This window comes from Bactrocera neohumeralis, chromosome 5 (genome assembly GCF_024586455.1).
Source record: "Bactrocera neohumeralis isolate Rockhampton chromosome 5, APGP_CSIRO_Bneo_wtdbg2-racon-allhic-juicebox.fasta_v2, whole genome shotgun sequence".
Taxonomy (NCBI): domain Eukaryota; kingdom Metazoa; phylum Arthropoda; class Insecta; order Diptera; family Tephritidae; genus Bactrocera; species Bactrocera neohumeralis.
The window spans coordinates 32,345,386-32,363,060 of NC_065922.1; the positions used below are offsets into that span (position 1 = coordinate 32,345,386).

General features: G+C 37.6%; 1 protein-coding gene across 2 annotated transcripts in view; it reads right to left on the minus strand.

Moving 5' to 3' along the window:
* LOC126759514 (serine-rich adhesin for platelets) overlaps positions 1–17,669 on the minus strand; it is a 126,506-nt gene extending 108,837 nt beyond the window's left edge. Inside the window, exons 1-2 of one of the 2 annotated variants that reach the window (XM_050474335.1) lie at positions 17,357–17,669; positions 16,568–17,120 (exon numbers count right to left, since the gene is read on the minus strand). The gene's annotated coding sequence lies outside the window, so the exon portion shown is untranslated. Of the gene's footprint in view, positions 1–16,567 lie in introns of both variants that reach the window. The other variant, XM_050474336.1, reaches the window with a different exon arrangement.
* Positions 17,670–17,675: the final 6 nt, after the last annotated feature.

Below are 17,675 nucleotides of genomic sequence, written 5' to 3' on the forward strand. Positions count from 1 at the left end.
CGAATCGCAACTAAATACAACAAAAATGAATCGTGGAGGGCCGGAGCCGGCGCAAACGGTGGTCAAGCCTGAATTGACGGTCAGAAAAGCTTTGCTATGATTTTGGAAGGGTATCAGCTGTTATGAACAGCTCCCCTACGACCGAATTTTGAATTCGGGCTTGTAGTACTATCCACAATTGCTCAGTCTGAAGGAAGCAATCGCGCAGAAGCGGCCAACTTTGAGCAAAAGGAGAAAAATTGGAGTCCATTAGGACAACGCCAAGCTACACACATCGATATTGACTTGCTAGAAGATCCGGAAGCTTGGTTTGAAGTGTCTTTTGTATACAAGCATTCTTATGCCCTATAGTTCGAACTTAGCACCAAGTGATTTATACCTGTTCCTCTATGGCGAATGATTTCTTCTCAAGAAAATCTTTGAAAATCGACTTCTGTTTGCCAAAAGTGACGAGAATTCCTATGAGGATGACACTATGATATCACCTCCTTAATGACAATTGATTATAGATAGATATGTATTCTTAAAATTGACAAGAGATTTTTGTAGCATATTATAAGGCGCAGGCATGTTAAGGCTACATTTTTTTTCAATAACAACAAAATATGTCTTGAAAAGTTAGTGTGAAAATACAAGAATTGGCGACTGTAATGCCCGGTTTCACAGTCCATACTTAAGTTGTGCCTAAATAAAATCTTAGCTAAGTATTGTTGCAAACTGAGTAGTTTAAAAGTTTATATAAATGCTCAATTTCTATAAATATATTAATATTGATATAATTTCAACATTCATGGGCAACAAATGTTTTACAGAATGACATTCATAAAAATATTTTTGAAATATTTAAATTATAATTCAGCCAATACATAAAAAAATTTGCGAAGGAAAATTATATCAAAAACATTGATGAAAACAACAAAAGAGCACCATTAATTAATCATCACTAGCGAGTCGGAGCACCTATGGGAACTGAAGGAAAAGTATAAGCTGTTATTGAGTGCAAACGAACGAACACTTGCCCTACGCTACGAAAGATTGTTCGCTGAAAATTTCCGGAGAGTCGATTAATCCATTCAGTGAAACAAAAATCAGATCTGTTATTTAAGCATCTGCTTAAGTCTCCCCTTTGACACGACTCCTCCAAGCATTACATAAGTATGAACTGTAAAACATATTTTCCTGTTTTATCTTAAGTACAACATAAGTATGGACTGTGAAACCGGGCATAAGTGTCAAATCATAAATAGAGATCATAAATTGCAGCGCAGGTTATGATGCTTTGTGTTCTTTCATACGGCTATAAACCCTATGTTAGGGTAGTTGATCTATATTTGAAAAATTAAAAGAATTTTAGGTCACCCTGTATAGTATAAAAGTTATATATAAAATTATAGTATTTAATAAATATACATATGTATGTATATTGAAAATTTCAACATAAAAATCATGCTGTTAAAAGGTTTCTCGAACGAAAGAAATGCTTCAGAGAAGTTGTCCGAAAGATGTATTCTCACCAAAATAAATATATGACTATTTCTAAAAGTTCAGACGATGTGAAACTTTCCAATGATTCATCAAAGCAAATATGTATATAAAACATCAACTAGATGTGGTCCAAAAAATACTACAAGGAAACATGTTTAGACGAAGAGTGTTTCCCTTATGGTGGGTATTTACTTCTACATATAATATATACACTGTACCTAACTAAAATGCTACGCTTGGGATGAAATGCAGCACTGACAACAATGCCATCATAACGCCACCCAAACTTTTGTATGACGTCATTATAAACATATATTATACCTACACATATGGATATTGAGAATGTTGGGGCGGTGTTTGCATGAATGTATGGGTGTGCGCACGCGTTCGTTCGTTTGCGATTCATATCGTGCAAATTTATATGTAATTCACTAATGAAATTAGAATACATATGAATAAGTGGCGAAAAAATTTTGATTACGTGCCGCATGAAACTTTCACGATTTATATAACACGAAAATGCAGCGTTAGTGAGAGCACGTTTAGTCACTAAGAATAACAACAAATACACCTAGTATAATTCTGGCTTCAATCTACGTAAGCGGAAGCGGAGATTAGTATACGGTTTTGTATTTGGAATATGAATTTATAATTGTACTTTTAAATAAAGTGACGTCAACTCGATGTTAAGACCAGAATTATTTTTTTACAATCTAAATCTCAGCTAAGTACGCCAAACTTATAGGAAAAGCTTTAATTGCAATGGAATTATTCTCGGCGTGTTGAAGTTGGGACACAAAAAATGTTTAAATTGTTAACGGGTGTTCCATTAAACTTAAAATTAAAATTATGCTGTATCGAAAAAAGTGGTTTGAATGCATTTTATATTAAAATTAAAATGATTTCATTTTTTGTTTCATCTAGCATAAAGTTTCAGATGTTCATATTTTTTTAGCTTGGCGCCGAAATGTAGGCAATACTTCTTCTAAAATGTATGGTAAAATCCGCATCACTATCTTTAAAATTCATAAATTGGGACGGAACTTGAATAAAAGCAGACGTCTTTAAATGATCTACTATAAACAACAACTTTACGAGCCCACCAATTGACTGGTGACTTTGAAAACATTAAATAAATACTAAGAATATTAGTTAGGTCTGCCGCAGTGGGTTGGTAAAAAAGTACCAAAAAGTGCAACGACTAGTACATTAACTTACATACGGTCATTTCTTATATCATAAAAATTTCTAAAATAATCTTTATCTTGATTTTTACCGGTCAGTTTGTAGGGCAGCTATATCCTATAGTGAACCGATCTGAACAATTTGTTTAGAGATTGTAGCGTTTCTATGAACGATAATCTATATAAAATTTCGTGAAGCTTTCTTGTCAAATAAAAAAGCTTCCCATACAAGGACCTGATTTTTACCAGTCAGTTTGTATGGCAGCTATATGCTATAGTGGACCGATCTGAACAATTTGTACAGAGATTGTAGCGTTTCTATGAACGATAATTTATATAAAATTTCGTGAAGCTTTCTTGTCAAATAAAAAAGCTTCCCATACAAGGACCTGATTTTTACCAGTCAGTTTGTATGGCAGCTATATGCTATAGTGGACCGATCTGAACAATTTGTACAGAGATTGTAGCGTTTCTATGAACGATAATTTATATAAAATTTCGTGAAGCTTTCTTGTCAAATAAAAGAGCTTCCCATACAAGGACCTGATTTTTACCAGTCAGTTTATATCAAATTTTGTGAAGCTTTCTTGTCAAATAAAAAAGCTTCCCATACAAGGACCTGATTTTTGGCAGTCAGTTTGTATGGCAGCTATATGCTATAGTGGACCGATCTGAACAATTTGTACAGAGATTGTAGCGTTTCTATGAACGATAATCTATATAAAATTTCGTGAAGCTTTCTTGTCAAATAAAAAAGCTTCCCATACAAGGACCTGATTTTTACCAGTCAGTTTGTATGGCAGCTATATCCTATAGTGAACCGATCTGAACAATTTGTTTAGAGATTGTAGCGTTTCTATGAACGATAATCTATATAAAATTTCGTGAAGCTTTCTTGTCAAATAAAAAAGCTTCCCATACAAGGACCTGATTTTTACCAGTCAGTTTGTATGGCAGCTATATGCTATAGTGGACCGATCTGAACAATTTGTACAGAGATCTTTCTATGAACATATTTGTAAAAAAGCTTCCCATATAAAGACCTGATTTTTACCAGTCAGATATATGTATAGTGAACGTTTTTGTTTGAATAATAATCAGTATAAAATTTCGATAATATTTCTCGGCAAATAAAAAAGTTTTTCATACAAGAACTGGATTCTGATTGTTGAGTTTATATGACATATAGCTGTAGTAATCCGATATAGGTGATTCCTACAAATGAGCAGCTTCTTAGAGAGAAAACAACATGTGCAAAATTTCAGTTCGATATCTCAAAAACTGAGGGACATATATACAGAGGAGCAGGATGGACATGGCTAACCGAGTCAGTTCGTTAGGTCATTTACATTTAAATACTTTATAGGAGCTCCGAGTTTACTTATGGTATAAAGAGAGCACACATTATCTCTGAAGGATGATGTAATAAATAAAAAAATATAATTTATTCAGCCTCGAATTTTACAACAATAAATCATGATGTGTTACAAAAGTTTGAACAACTCTAGCAAAATAAAAGAACACATAAATCGTTGCTAAGATCGTCAATTCAAATGCAATTTGCACATAGTACATAATATACATACATGTCTACACAAAAATAACAAATCCACCCTCCACTGCACACACTTGGATGGTACGCACAAGATTTCGTAACTCTGACGAGCTGTGACCAATTTATCGGATTAGAAAACGTTTTGAAATTGATAGCATACTTAAATGACTTACATATTTACAAACATACATATATATATATAAGAGAAAAAATGTTTAAGCATAAATGCAAGCACTTACAATCTTTGATTAAGCAGATACCGATTACACACGCGCGACATCCTTTTGAAGTGTGCAGAGCCAAACGAGGCGAGTAGTGTGTAAGTAGTGGTGCATTGGGGGCGGTTGATAAATCAAACAGAGGGTGGAAAATGGCTTGCGCTCACACCCTGTTTGGTGCCAATGCAGCACTTGTGCCAGCACTCCGTCTAATGCACTTTAAAATTCATTCATACATGAATGAAGCGCAAACAAAATTACTGCGGTTATGCCAAGTCTAAAAAAGGGTAAATACACACTCATACATAACACATACACACACTTATGCATATTCATAACAAAAATCATTTAAATTGAAAGTGAAGGCAGAACACAGTACGCCTCACCTAGAATCCTTTGGAGGTGGGCGGCAAAGTTCCCGAGGGTTGGTTGGCAACAAAGCCGAAACAGTAATAATGGAAAGCGTTGCAACAGCAGTCAAAGCTCAGCCCACCACCCTGCGAATCCACCCCCGATGCAATCATCACGAACACCGGCAACACTATAAAACACCATGTACAGTACGTTACGGCGTATGCGGCAGTGTTGCAATGAATGCAAGTCTATACGCCCCAAAATTAAGCGCCTGCAAACAGCAACAGACATACACACATGCGCGACGCGGAGCGAAAGAGGGCACAGCAAGGGTATGGCTGCGCTTGGGGGATAGACGCAGGTCTGAGGCATTACGATGTACATATGCAAAAACTCATCAATAATAAATGCGCCGACAGTGAGCGCAACAAGATACACACTATACAAAGAAGTATAACCGTACGAGAGTGGTCATGCGAACATAGGGTGTGGAAGGCGAAGTTTGGTAAGCTTCTGTAGGAATAAACTTACAAAAGTTCAAAATCATGTCAAATACAAAAGTTTTCTGTACAAGCACCTGATTCGATCGTTCAGTTTGTATGCCATATATTATATATATTAATATAGTATTGCCGTATCGGCGATTCCGGCAAAATGAGCAGCTTCCTCAGGAGAAAAGCATAAGAGCAAATTTTCAGGTCGACATCCCAAAACTGAGGGTTTGATTGACGTACATATATACAGACGGACAGATGAACGAATTTTTTTGTAGAAGTTTTCGTATAAGCTTTTTAACCGAAAAATAAGCAATAAAACTCTTTTTTAGTGCAAATATTGCAGTTAGAACGTAAATTTCGAGAAGCATGTACCTAGCGACGAACAAAGACCAAACTCTATAAGTCCCTCATTATTCCCGTCCTGCTATATGGTCCAGAGGACGATGACAACATCTGATGAGTCGACGTTACGAGTTTTCGAGAGAAAGGTTCTGCGGAAGATGTACGGTCCTTTGCGCTTTGGCAACTGCGAATACCGCAGCCCATGGAACAATGAGCTGTACGGGATATATGACGACGTTGACATAGTTCAGCGAATCAAGAGGCAGCGGCTACGCAGGCTAGGTCATGTCATCCGAATGGAAGAAAACACTTCAGCTCTGAGAGTATTCGAAGTAGTACCCGCAGGGGGAAGCAGAGGAGAGAAAGACCTCCACTTCGTTGGAAAGACCAGGTGGAGATGGCCCTGGGTACACTTGGAATCTCCAAATGGCGCCAAGCGAAAAGGAAGAACAACACTCGCGCTGTTGTAAACTCTATTATAACCCCGTAAGCGCTGTCTACGCCAATAAAGAAGAAGAAGATGTACCTAGCGAAGTTAACTTAATATTAGATATTCCATCTTCAAAAAGATAACAAAATTTTGAACAAATCCCAATTGTTCACTTAATGATTTATCTGATGATTATGATTTGATTTTTCATCGGAAATTTAGGAATTCCTCTGCAGAGACGTCAGATCCAGAAAGCATACACCACTTAAAAAGTACTATACGATTTTCAAGGAGAGTATGCTAACGAAACTTAGTTGGATGGGTGGAAAACTTCGGTTCTGAGCCTTCTAAGCATGTACCTGCCATTAATTACATAATATTAGAGTTGACATTCTGAGGAGCTTGAGTATTAACTAACTTAAGCCGTCTCTCTAAGCCTATTGACAAAAATTTTATTCAGATACCAATTCTTATAGTGTTCTAAAATGAAGGAAAGCGGCATTTTCTGGTTAACCAAGCAAGATATCTTAAGATTCTACGATTTCTGTCGATAAACTTTTCGTACAATTTTTCTGACGAGACACGATATGACGAGATGTCGTCGAAACTGTCGAAGATTCTAGCGAATATCGCTTCAAAAGAAAGGATTTTTTTGCCCAGCCGAGTCTAATTGGATCAGATGATATATTGCCATTTGCACTTTCTTTCAAGAAAATCTAAGTCCAGACGGAAAACCCTGTATACACTCAATACCATGAAGAGGGTATAAAAACGCAATTTACTGACGAAATTATGCCAACAATGAGTTATGGAATGGGGAGACTGTTGGCTGAAGTAATATTGTGCGGCAGTACAGTAGCAGCCAAAGCGGTAAGATTGTGTATAAAACACAGCAATAACAAATACAACACAGGGTGGGGAGGGTCATATCGGTAGTGTTGGTAAAATGTGCATTATCGCACGCTTTGGCGAGTCATTAAAAAGCTGCCACACAAAAACAAAGTCAACAGAGTAGACAGCGAAGTAGAAAAACGACCAATAGACCCAACAGCGCACAATTGCCGCAACGGCTGAGCAGCCCGAGTCGCCTGTCTATGCATAATGAAGTATGCACGGGCGTGCAGACAACTGTGGCTGGCAGGATTAGAGTGAGCGACCAGTAGCCGGTTAAGACCGATACGAGCGTGGTAAGCCAAAGCTAGCTAGGTGGTTAAGACAGCAACAACAGTAGCGGCAAACGAGAGTTAAGCTGTGCGAGTTGCTAGGCAAATATCGAACTGGCTCGGAGTGCACCCATGTACAGCTAAGGCTATGCACAGTGAGGTTAAGGCCTCACCAAAGACGCATGTGTGTAGAAGCTGGAGCTGGTTGTCTGCTACGTTGCACGGCTGCTGCTGCTGGGTTTGTTCACCCATTTGCGCGCTCGTTTGTTAGTCGCTGCTTAAGTGTTTGTCGGTGCACCCGATACGCCGAGTGCTCCGGTTCGTTGCCATCGGGAAGTAATAAATTATTTAGCATGCATGCAAAATAATTGCAAATACGAGTGAATGAGTGCATTCAACAGCGCTGAAGTGGAGCTATTTGGCAAATACTTTGTGTGAGGAGCAATCTGTGTAGTGGCAGCCGAGCGGCCTACCAGTCATACCGCTGCACCGGTACACAGAGGCTGGCAGACAGGCATTGAGAATTGAAGTGCGGTTTCGTTGCTGTTCCGTTGCACACATAAAGGCTTAAACCGACCGGCAACCAAGCGACGACCCGACAATCAACCCAAACGGCCTAGCCAGCGAACCAACCAGTCAGGCTGCCTGCCTGGCCTGCCTGCCTGCCAGCTTCAGCCTGCCAGCTTCAGCCTACCAGTCTGTCTGTCTGCCTCTCGAAGCGAAAGGAGTGCAACAACAGCTTGGAATACAACAACAGTAAGAACGGTAATATTAACCACTTTAAGAGCAACGAGTGGCGATTCAGCAAAAGCAAAGCAACAACAAAAAGCAGTTCAAATGGAAGGAAAAGCTTCTGGGGTGCTGAGGTTTTCTGCAGCGTTCGCTCTGAGCGTGGCGTTTTGTGCCTGTTTCATCAGCGCTTTTTTCGCCATGCAATAATTTTGTGCATCAGCCTCGATTTCTGGTTTTGTGCTGTGCAGTGCTCGGCTCGGTTCGCTTTGGTCGCCCGTTCGTATTGACAGTTCAAGGACCAGACCAGACAACGTGGAACGAAAAAAGATATATAAATAAATAAAAAAAACAATGCTTTATAAAACAACAACCACCACTTGGAGGTAACGATGTAACAGCTACAACAACAAGTTAAACACAAGGCAACGACTGCTTCTGCTGAGCGGTATTGGCAACGCAGGCTACTTTTCGTTTTTTCTTTACAAGCCTGTGCGCTTTTTCTGTAGCATTTTTATCTTTTTTTTGATTTTACTTAGCTGCTTAACTGGTTAAAAGGCAAAGGCAACTGACGTTGCTTTAGCTTACTGTAAGTGTGAAGGCAAACCTTTTCATATGGAGTTCCGTTCGCTCGTTCCATAACACTTCTTGGCAGCCAAGATACAAGTGGGCATTAAATAAGGTAGGATGTACGAAGCAGAACGAAAGCGAAGAGCGAAAATTATACTGCAATAATGTTCCTATTGAGAATATTTCCGCAAAAACAAAGAGAAAAGCAAAAGGTTGTATGTGTGTGTGTTGCCAGCATATGGGCGATGTGTTAGTATGACAAGTGTTATCAAAAAATTATGAAATTTGACTTTTAGAAGGTTCATTTTTGAACCATATGGTATAACAGTTTTTCAAATAGATCTTATTATTATCGTAGCAACGAAATTTTAACAATCTTTGACCAACATCAGCTTAATGTATACCAAGCTTTTTAAAGGCTTTCACAATTCAGCAAAGCTTTAAGTGATTTTCTTCTGAATCAAGAAGATACTAATTTGATAACGGCGGCTTTCGACATCATCGCCCCAAATAGTGTACTGAAGAGTGTGAATACATTAAAAGTAGGAGTTTTGAGAAAACATCTGTTATGCTGGACATGCAGATCTATTAACCATAGAACGGCGAGGATATCAGGATCCAGCTGAGATAGATAGATCCAACTGACAAGTTAGATAGGGCTTTTCGGGAAAAAAAATTGTATTTAAGAGATCATTTTTTTTAACTTTAAACGCGTTTTTCTCGAAACGCAATTTTCAAAGTCGGTGAGAAAATTTTTCCGAAAGGGCTGGACCGGCCGGTTTGAAATTTTTACACAACCTTCTAAAATATATTTGACAGGTAATGACTTGTAGAACCCACAGAGGTGATCTAGTGACTGATGTCTAGAGCATACCGAAATGATGGAGGGAACACTGCTCCAGCCTGCTGAATGGCAGTGAAACCATAACACCAGGAGATCGTGATTTCCCAATTTATGACGATGGAGCAGACGTTCCTTTGGCCGACCATGAAGAAGTTCGAATTGCTATTACCCGTCTGAAGACCAACAAAGCGGCAGGGGCCGAGGGAAACGCCGGCTGAGCTATTCAAATATGGCGGCGAAGAACTGACAAGCTTCACTGCATCAGCTTCTTTGCAAGATATGGTCGGATGAAAGCATGCCCTACAATCTGCGCCAACTACCGTGGAATAAACTTCTGTCGAACGTAGTGTGTGAAAGATTGCCAAACTGATTGGACCTTATCAAGGTTAGTTCAGGCCTGTAATATCAACAACAAACCAGATATTCACCATGCGCCAACCCTTGGAAAAGTCCCGTGAAAAGAAGATGGGCACACTACATCGTCGGTTTTAAAGGATGAAATAAGCGGCCTTTATGCCCACAAAACTAACACGGCTGCGCACCTACACGTTGAACAATATAAAAGCTGCGTCAGGACCGCGAAGGACTTCTCCGAGCCGTTCGATGCCGAACAAGGTGTCAGACAAGGCGACTTCTTGAGTCTACTCCTGGAGAAAATAATTCGAGCTGCAGATCTGAATAAATAGGGTACAATCTTCCGATAAGCCATAGCAACCGCGGCGTTAGTTCTGCTTTCTCCAGGTTGGACAAAGAAGCGAAGCAAATGGGTTGGGTAGTGAACGAGGGCGGCGTTACTAGGTTCTGCGGAAGATATATACAGCGAAAAGAACACCCCAATCAGAGTGGCAAAAGTGCTTCGACAATTGGTTCAAAAACATGCAAAAGTGTATAGAACTTCATGGAGAATATTTTGAAAAACAAAAAAAAAACGATCTTCGTTGATTAATATTTGTTTTTGTTTCTCTAATTCCGAAATATAAAAGGCAACCCTAGTACAACAACAAGGAAATACCAATCCCCATGCCACCGAGAGTTTTTAGTATTTTTTTTATCAAGTGCACTTGTCGGATCCGAATAGCTTCATCACAAAAGATTAAGTTTTGGATTAATCTACTTTACTCTTCTGCTTCGATGCGAGAATATCAAGAGGAGAGTATACGCATTTGTACTGAGAAGTGATAAAAAAGAATGATCATAATGCTATGATTCATCAAATAATATGGTGAATGTGTAGCTGGAGCGAAAGAGCTGTTGATAAAAAATATTACTTAAAGAAATTAGTGATTTGAAAAATTAAGAAAATTTAATTTGAAAAATGAATGTAATGAAAGTTTTAAAAATCATAAAATCTTTCACTTTTTCAAACAATTTCCGAATTTAAGACTTTCAATTTCGATAATTTTTGAATTTTTTTCCTTTCGATTTCCATTGTTTATTGTAGCGCAAGCCGACAAATCGACAGGCTCTCATTTTGTCATGGTCCGTGTACGACCGTGACATATTTAGCATGAAATGTGATATGATTTGTTGATAAAAAGTGCTGAAATTGCCCATAAGCGCTGACACCTGGCTTGTTAAGGCCGCATATACAAGTCGGCTTAAGACAAGAACATGTGTTACAAAATGCTAAACACAAAAAACCAAAAATGCCCAGCATAGATCGAATACGGATTTCTTTTGTGCATATTATTACCTCGTGATTTGGTTTTTTTATATTCATTTTTTTTATGTTTTCACTTTTAATGATTAATTTGGCGTATCTGTTTCACCAATTGTGTTTTTTTAGTGCTCTTGAACACACACACACATAAACTTATGAAACCTTTTTATAAATGTTCGTCTGTGTGCACTTCCTGTGCATAAAATTCAGCAAAGAGTGATGTGTGTACTCGAAACTTATAATTTTGCATTCACTACGCTTATCATATTATTTTCATGCAAAAATCTTATCAAAACATTTTTGAGATAAACGTACAAGTTAAATATGTGAAGGTCATTTGGTTGAATGCCGAATCTTATCTTCAAAAAATTGCTGAAATGAGTTTCACTGTGAACTACTTCTCTATCGAAACATTATAGCTGCTAAGAAGCTTACATACATAACTGTAATGAAAGTTGTTTACTATTGTGATGAAAGCTTTTTACAATTGTAATGAAAGCTCTATATTATTGTGGCAAAAGCTTTGTACTAATGTTATGAAAGTTTGATACTTCGGTGATGAAAGCTACAGCATCTGCTAATAGGGATCACGTGATTTTGACAACTCGTGGCAGACATGTTTTTTTACAATTTTGTATCATTTTTGTCAGTGTGTTAAGGTTTGCCATTTCATCATGTGTTGTAGAAGGCTTGGAAATTGCACAAGATTATTACGCAAATAGACGTTCTCCGAAAAATTCACAAACTCACGTTCATCGAAAAATCATCTTTCCAGATTAGTCACTTTTCTGACATTATTTATTCGTCAACAAACAAAATTGTAGTTATTGGGGTGATTGAAATCCTCGTGTGGTGTAGTATGCGCAATTGCATCTCCAAAAATTTACCCCTTTACGATCTCTATTTCCAACACGACGGTGCGCAGCCTCATGTTTCACGTCAAAACTTTGACACATTACGTGTAAAGTTTGACAACACGTTAACGGTCCAGTCAAATGGCCGTCAAGACCATGCGATTTAAAGCCTCTAAATTATTTTCTCATTGGGTATGTTAAATCAAAAGTTGGTAATAATGTGGTGAAAGCTTTGTATCAAAGTGGTGAAAGCTTTACGCATACAGGTTGAAAATTATATTTGCTCAAGATCAAATTGGACTCGGACTGGTCCATTTAAACGATAACATCGAAAAAGTTGATGAAACAGTGCTTGAACATTAACCGAATGGGCCGAAACCGAATAGACCAAATTTCGCTGAAGGCACCGAAGGCCAGCCGAAACTTATAACAAGTGTATGGAAAGTTGAATTAAGCATTCGCATGATTGTAACCTCAGAAACCTGTTTTGAAGTCGATAATAAAAATTTTTATTATCCGGGTCATTTTTGATCAGATAGCATAATATAACATATACTAATATAAGATCAAATAGGAACTATGGAACAACAAAATTAATAAAATTTATCAAGTAAAGAATCAAAATTTTTTAAAAATATTGGGCGCCTTTCAAAATCTTTGGATTTAGCAGATACAGAAGTCAGGGCTTTCTGTTCAAGCGCGATCACTGTGAGAAAAAAATCGGAAAATTTTTGTGCAGGAGGGAATAACCGGAAATTTTAAGGTTCGTTTCGTTTATAACGTTATTCCCATCTTTCTTAAACTGTAACAAGACATTACCCCTTAATGATGATATTAACTACAGTCAACAGAGAAACAAAGAATTGAGTTCGAAATACCGAAAAATAATATGCATAGAATTTTTAACCAACGCAAATACAAAATGACAGAAATTAAATGAGGTTGAAGGCATTGAAATGAAATTCGCTTGCTGCGCCATTGCCATAGCCATGGTCGCCTTATCAAACCCCGTGGGATATCACATTTATTTGTTATTTACAATTTTTTTATTTTTGTGTTGATAAAGCGGTATTTGCGCACATATACCTACATGCATAGGTATATATTTATGGTGTGTATAGGTGCTTTAGCTAGAATTTTTCACAAATGGTCGACAAATAACACCTCCAACCATAGCATGGCACCGCCTGAGTAATACTTGTACTTGCGAAATAAAAAACGCAAATAAAACGCAATGAAAGTTGCAAAATGAACAAGTAAACAACAACAAATTAGTAGAAAGAAACAATAATAAGACAAGTTTCACGAGTCTGGCGCTTCATTCAGCTTGTGGCTGGATGACTAGACCGCCAGTGTGGTTGACTAACTAAATAAAAGTCTGTATGCTTTGCAATTAACAATTAAAATTTTAATGTCCGCATTGCTGTTTGCAGTTTATTTTTGCTCGCATGACATTCGGCGAGAAAATTGGAAAAAGACGACAGCCGTCCAGCAAAAAGAGGAAGAAGCTGCAAATGTATAAGCAAAACGCCAACAAGAAACAAACGTGCTTGCACTACAGAGATAATACCCTTTACAAATAAAAAAGTTTGAATACAATAACCTGATTTCGAACGTTCAGTCTGTATGGCACCTATACGCTATAGTACTCCGTTCTGAATAATATCTTCGGAGATTGTACCCATCCCTTTGACAATAATCTGTGCCAAATTTCTTGAAAATATATTTTCAAATAAAAAAATTTTCCGTACAAGAACTTCAGATCGATATCTCAAAAGCCGAGGCACCAGTATGCGTATATAGGGTATACAAAAAGCGGCTTTTTCGAGCAGTGCCAATAGCAAACACTGTTTGGACACTTGTTATTGGCGGTACTTAGCCAGTCGCACACGTCTCGAAGTTGTTATTCTCGTTCTGTTTTTATTGTAATTTTTCTTTGACATTTTGCTGTAACAGAAATCATTCTTTTTCTGGTGCTGCTGATTGTCAGCCTCAGTTTTGCGCTCTTCCTAGAAAGGCAAAAGCCGGACGAGATTTTTTCTTCCCAGCCCAGTAAGCCACATTGAGGCCAACCAGCTAACCAGTTTCAACCATGTCCATTAGCTGACGAATCCAGCAAAGACATTCACATTGCATAAGCACATGCTATCTGCCCTTCTTGCGCTCTGCCAACCGACCGACTTTATAGTGAGTGTTGTCGTTATTGTTGCTGTTTTGTTTGACACTATTGTGCCAGTGAATGGCGACCGAAAGGATTTTTAAGTATGGCAAGTACAGGCGTAAGCGTGCTAATAACATTTTGCGTTTTAAATGAGCGAGCGTTAGTTTGGCGCCAGTGGGGGTAGGGGGCGGCCAGCATAACGTCACGTCGTTCTGAAGCGAGGGTGAAACCGAATTGTGCGTTGGAGGACAACATTAACGGGCAGTGTAGCCATAGTCGTCGCCATCACTACCAAAACAACAGCAACACTCTACATAACTTTCGCCTACGTGTGTATGTGTGTGCACGCAGCAAATTTATAGTATAACATTGAAGGGTGGGTGATGAGTGTTGGGCGCTGGCTGTTTTGACTACATTTTGTTGTTGTACATTGTAAGCGCCAGCATAGTAGTTGCGCGCTAGAGCTTTGACAATGATAATAATGATGGCGACAAAGCTGAACAAGTGTCAGAATGGCTGAAGGTTACACAGGAAGCGGCGTCAAAGTGGCACAGACATTGAGACTGGCAGGTACACATGTACAGGCATACATATAGGCACTTAACAGCATTACCTTTTTGCTGTTTCGTATTTGCCACAAATGTATGTATGTATGTACAATGTTTGTGTGCACAAACGCTCGTAGGCAGTGAAATATCGATCGACATAGAAGTGAACGCGCCTTTTGGGCAGCGGGTGGTTGAATTGCCGCTCAAACGTTTTTGAAATTATTGACTACCTTTATTTCCGCGACGTATTGCGTATTTTTGGCAGCAAAACGACAGCGCTTTAATGCACAGCATTTATTTGAGTATGCTGTTTTTGTGCATAAATTCTGATCAGTTTTTCAACTGAAAACTATAAAATTATTTGCGTTTAGTCATCACTGGTGATATTCGGCCACAATCGGGCAATGATGTCAAGGCCTTTAATCATTTAGTAATTTATGTATTTACAAACATTTGTACATTCAAAATTGCATATTGTTTATGATACACTGCCGCAAATAACATCAATTGCAATAATTCTATATCTAAGCTAAGCTTTTATTCAAATTATAGCGCTGTTAACAGCCTTTGGACACAAAACAATTTATAATTTCAAATTACAAAGGTAACTGTATTGATAAGCTCTTATTACAAGTTGTACACACCTACAAATTTACAAAATTAAAAACAACTGAAACGTAAATTAAAGAAACGTGGCTCAAAAATTAAATTATAAACATAAATATCTAGGAAAATCAACAATTGGCAATCGTTGTAGCTAATTTTGAAAACTGCCAGAAGTCTTTTTAAACCTAGAACAGTATATGCATTACTGCAATTATACAAAATACACAACTTATTTCCTACAGCTATAGCCAATAAATAGGTGGGTACCGGACATTATTATAAAATTAAACTTTCTGCGGCAGTTTGCAGAATTATGTCACGATTTACAAAAACAAATGACAATAAAAAATTAAAAACAAAAAACAAACAGAAATATCTAATTACTACAACTTGACAAGAACGAATTGGAAGCTGCACACAATGTATTACATACATGTAAATAGAAAAAAAAAAAAAAAAAAAATAAAAGCTTGCAACATTATCTATTATTATTATTACCATAAATTGATTGAATTAGTAAAAGTCGTGGAGCAGTCCATAAAAAAATATTATATAAAACCTTGAATAGATCTTAGTTGCAGTAACTATGGTATATGCTTATGCAGCAAATCGGCGTCTATGGATCGCACAGCTGCACGGTACAATGTACCGCATGATTTTCAACAGACGAACTAATCAACTGTAGCATGTAGAGCCGCTGCACAGTTGATGTGAAGATGGACAGAAATACATGTGGTACATACATATGTATGTACATGGGTACATACGTAGACGTGCATGCAAATGTACGGACTGAATGATTTATTAGCACAGACAATATGCTACAAAAGTATAAAACAAAGAAAGGTAATCAACAAAGACCGAATCGAGTTGCACTGAGCTGGAGCACTCGGTCAGCTTCAACTACATACATGTACAAATATATCGTGTAAACTGCGGCATCTATTCCAAAGTCCATCATCGTACACAATTTACAGTTGATTGCTGTTTTTCTATCTTCTTTATTACCGATTTTATTACTAGCAACTATCAATGAACGTAAAATACAATTACTCTTACAAGAAAATTGTCTGTATATGAAAATATGTATGCAACAAGCAGCTTAGTATCAGTTAGCATTAGATAATCAATAATAAACAAGCAAATTTAAGGGAACAGCAAATTAGAAAATTGAAGAAACTTTACACGGAAACAATTTTTTGAAAATATCTGAAATATATGTATGTATGTATATGCACTTCCTTTCTTGCAAAGTTAACGCAATCAAAATCTTTAAAATAACAAAAATTATAAACCTACATATATGTATGTATGTATGTATATGTAGGTCTTATGCATATACTAGTTATGTTAAATGAGGTACATACCTTTACAATTGATTCTATATTTACAAGTTATATTGTTTAATCGGTTGATTCAATATTATTTTTCAGGGTTTGAAGGAACACTTCGTTGTATCTGCGATCCTGTTTTAAAAAAGGTAGTTTGCCAAAAATTTCCACGGTGGCAAGTACAAATACACAGCAAACTTGACACTTCAATACTGGGGTACTCGAAGCATACGTCTTGCAACACAGCGGAAGAAAGTTGCTACCGCGTTAAACTGAGCGTTCTATTATAAGAAGGCGCCAATGCCGAATGTTGATAAATGTCACACTATGACGTCGAAAAGTTGAGGAATATGAAGATGTCGAAACGACCGACTACGACGAGGACCTAGCCACTGACAATTGGGGGACGTTTGGACATTTTTCGCCTCACTTGCGGCACACATTCACATTTGCACTTTTCACTTGCTTCCTCTTTCACTAAACTTTTGATCTGTTTCGTATATATCAATGTCAATATATATATGTATTTGTATCTAACTACACAAGCACTTTTTATATGATTTGAACTTTTCATTCAATATAATTATTGCTACGACAACAGAAATATACAGAATTGTAGAAAAAAATTTATATGTGGAAACTTTTTTGCACAGCTAGCAATTATTTCACTTCTGCTATCATTCGCTTCAATTCAATATTTGTATGTGCACTTTTCCATTCTTCTTTCACATTCACTTAACGCCAGCAACAACGACGTCGACGACACTCGGTTTACTTTGACACTGGAAGCAGCGCGTTTGCTGACTTTGCTTTTGCTGCCATTACCTTTGTCGACGTTGGAATTGTGCAGAGCAGCGAAAAAGGAGGGGAAAAAATACTGTCGGTTGAAAGGTCCGCGCGGACTGGATACGAATGCGCGAATGCATGGAGAGAGCGAAAAGCAAAGAAATTTTTTCACACACAACTTTCCGACCGGTTGACGGTTTAGATAATCAATTTATATTTATTTTTTTGTTTATAACTAAAGTAATATTTAGAATTTATTGTTAGGTACTGGTTAATTTGTTAAATACTATAGATTTATTTTAATGTTTCTTTTGCATTTCACTACGATTCGTTCTTGCACTCGCGAACTCGGCTGCCC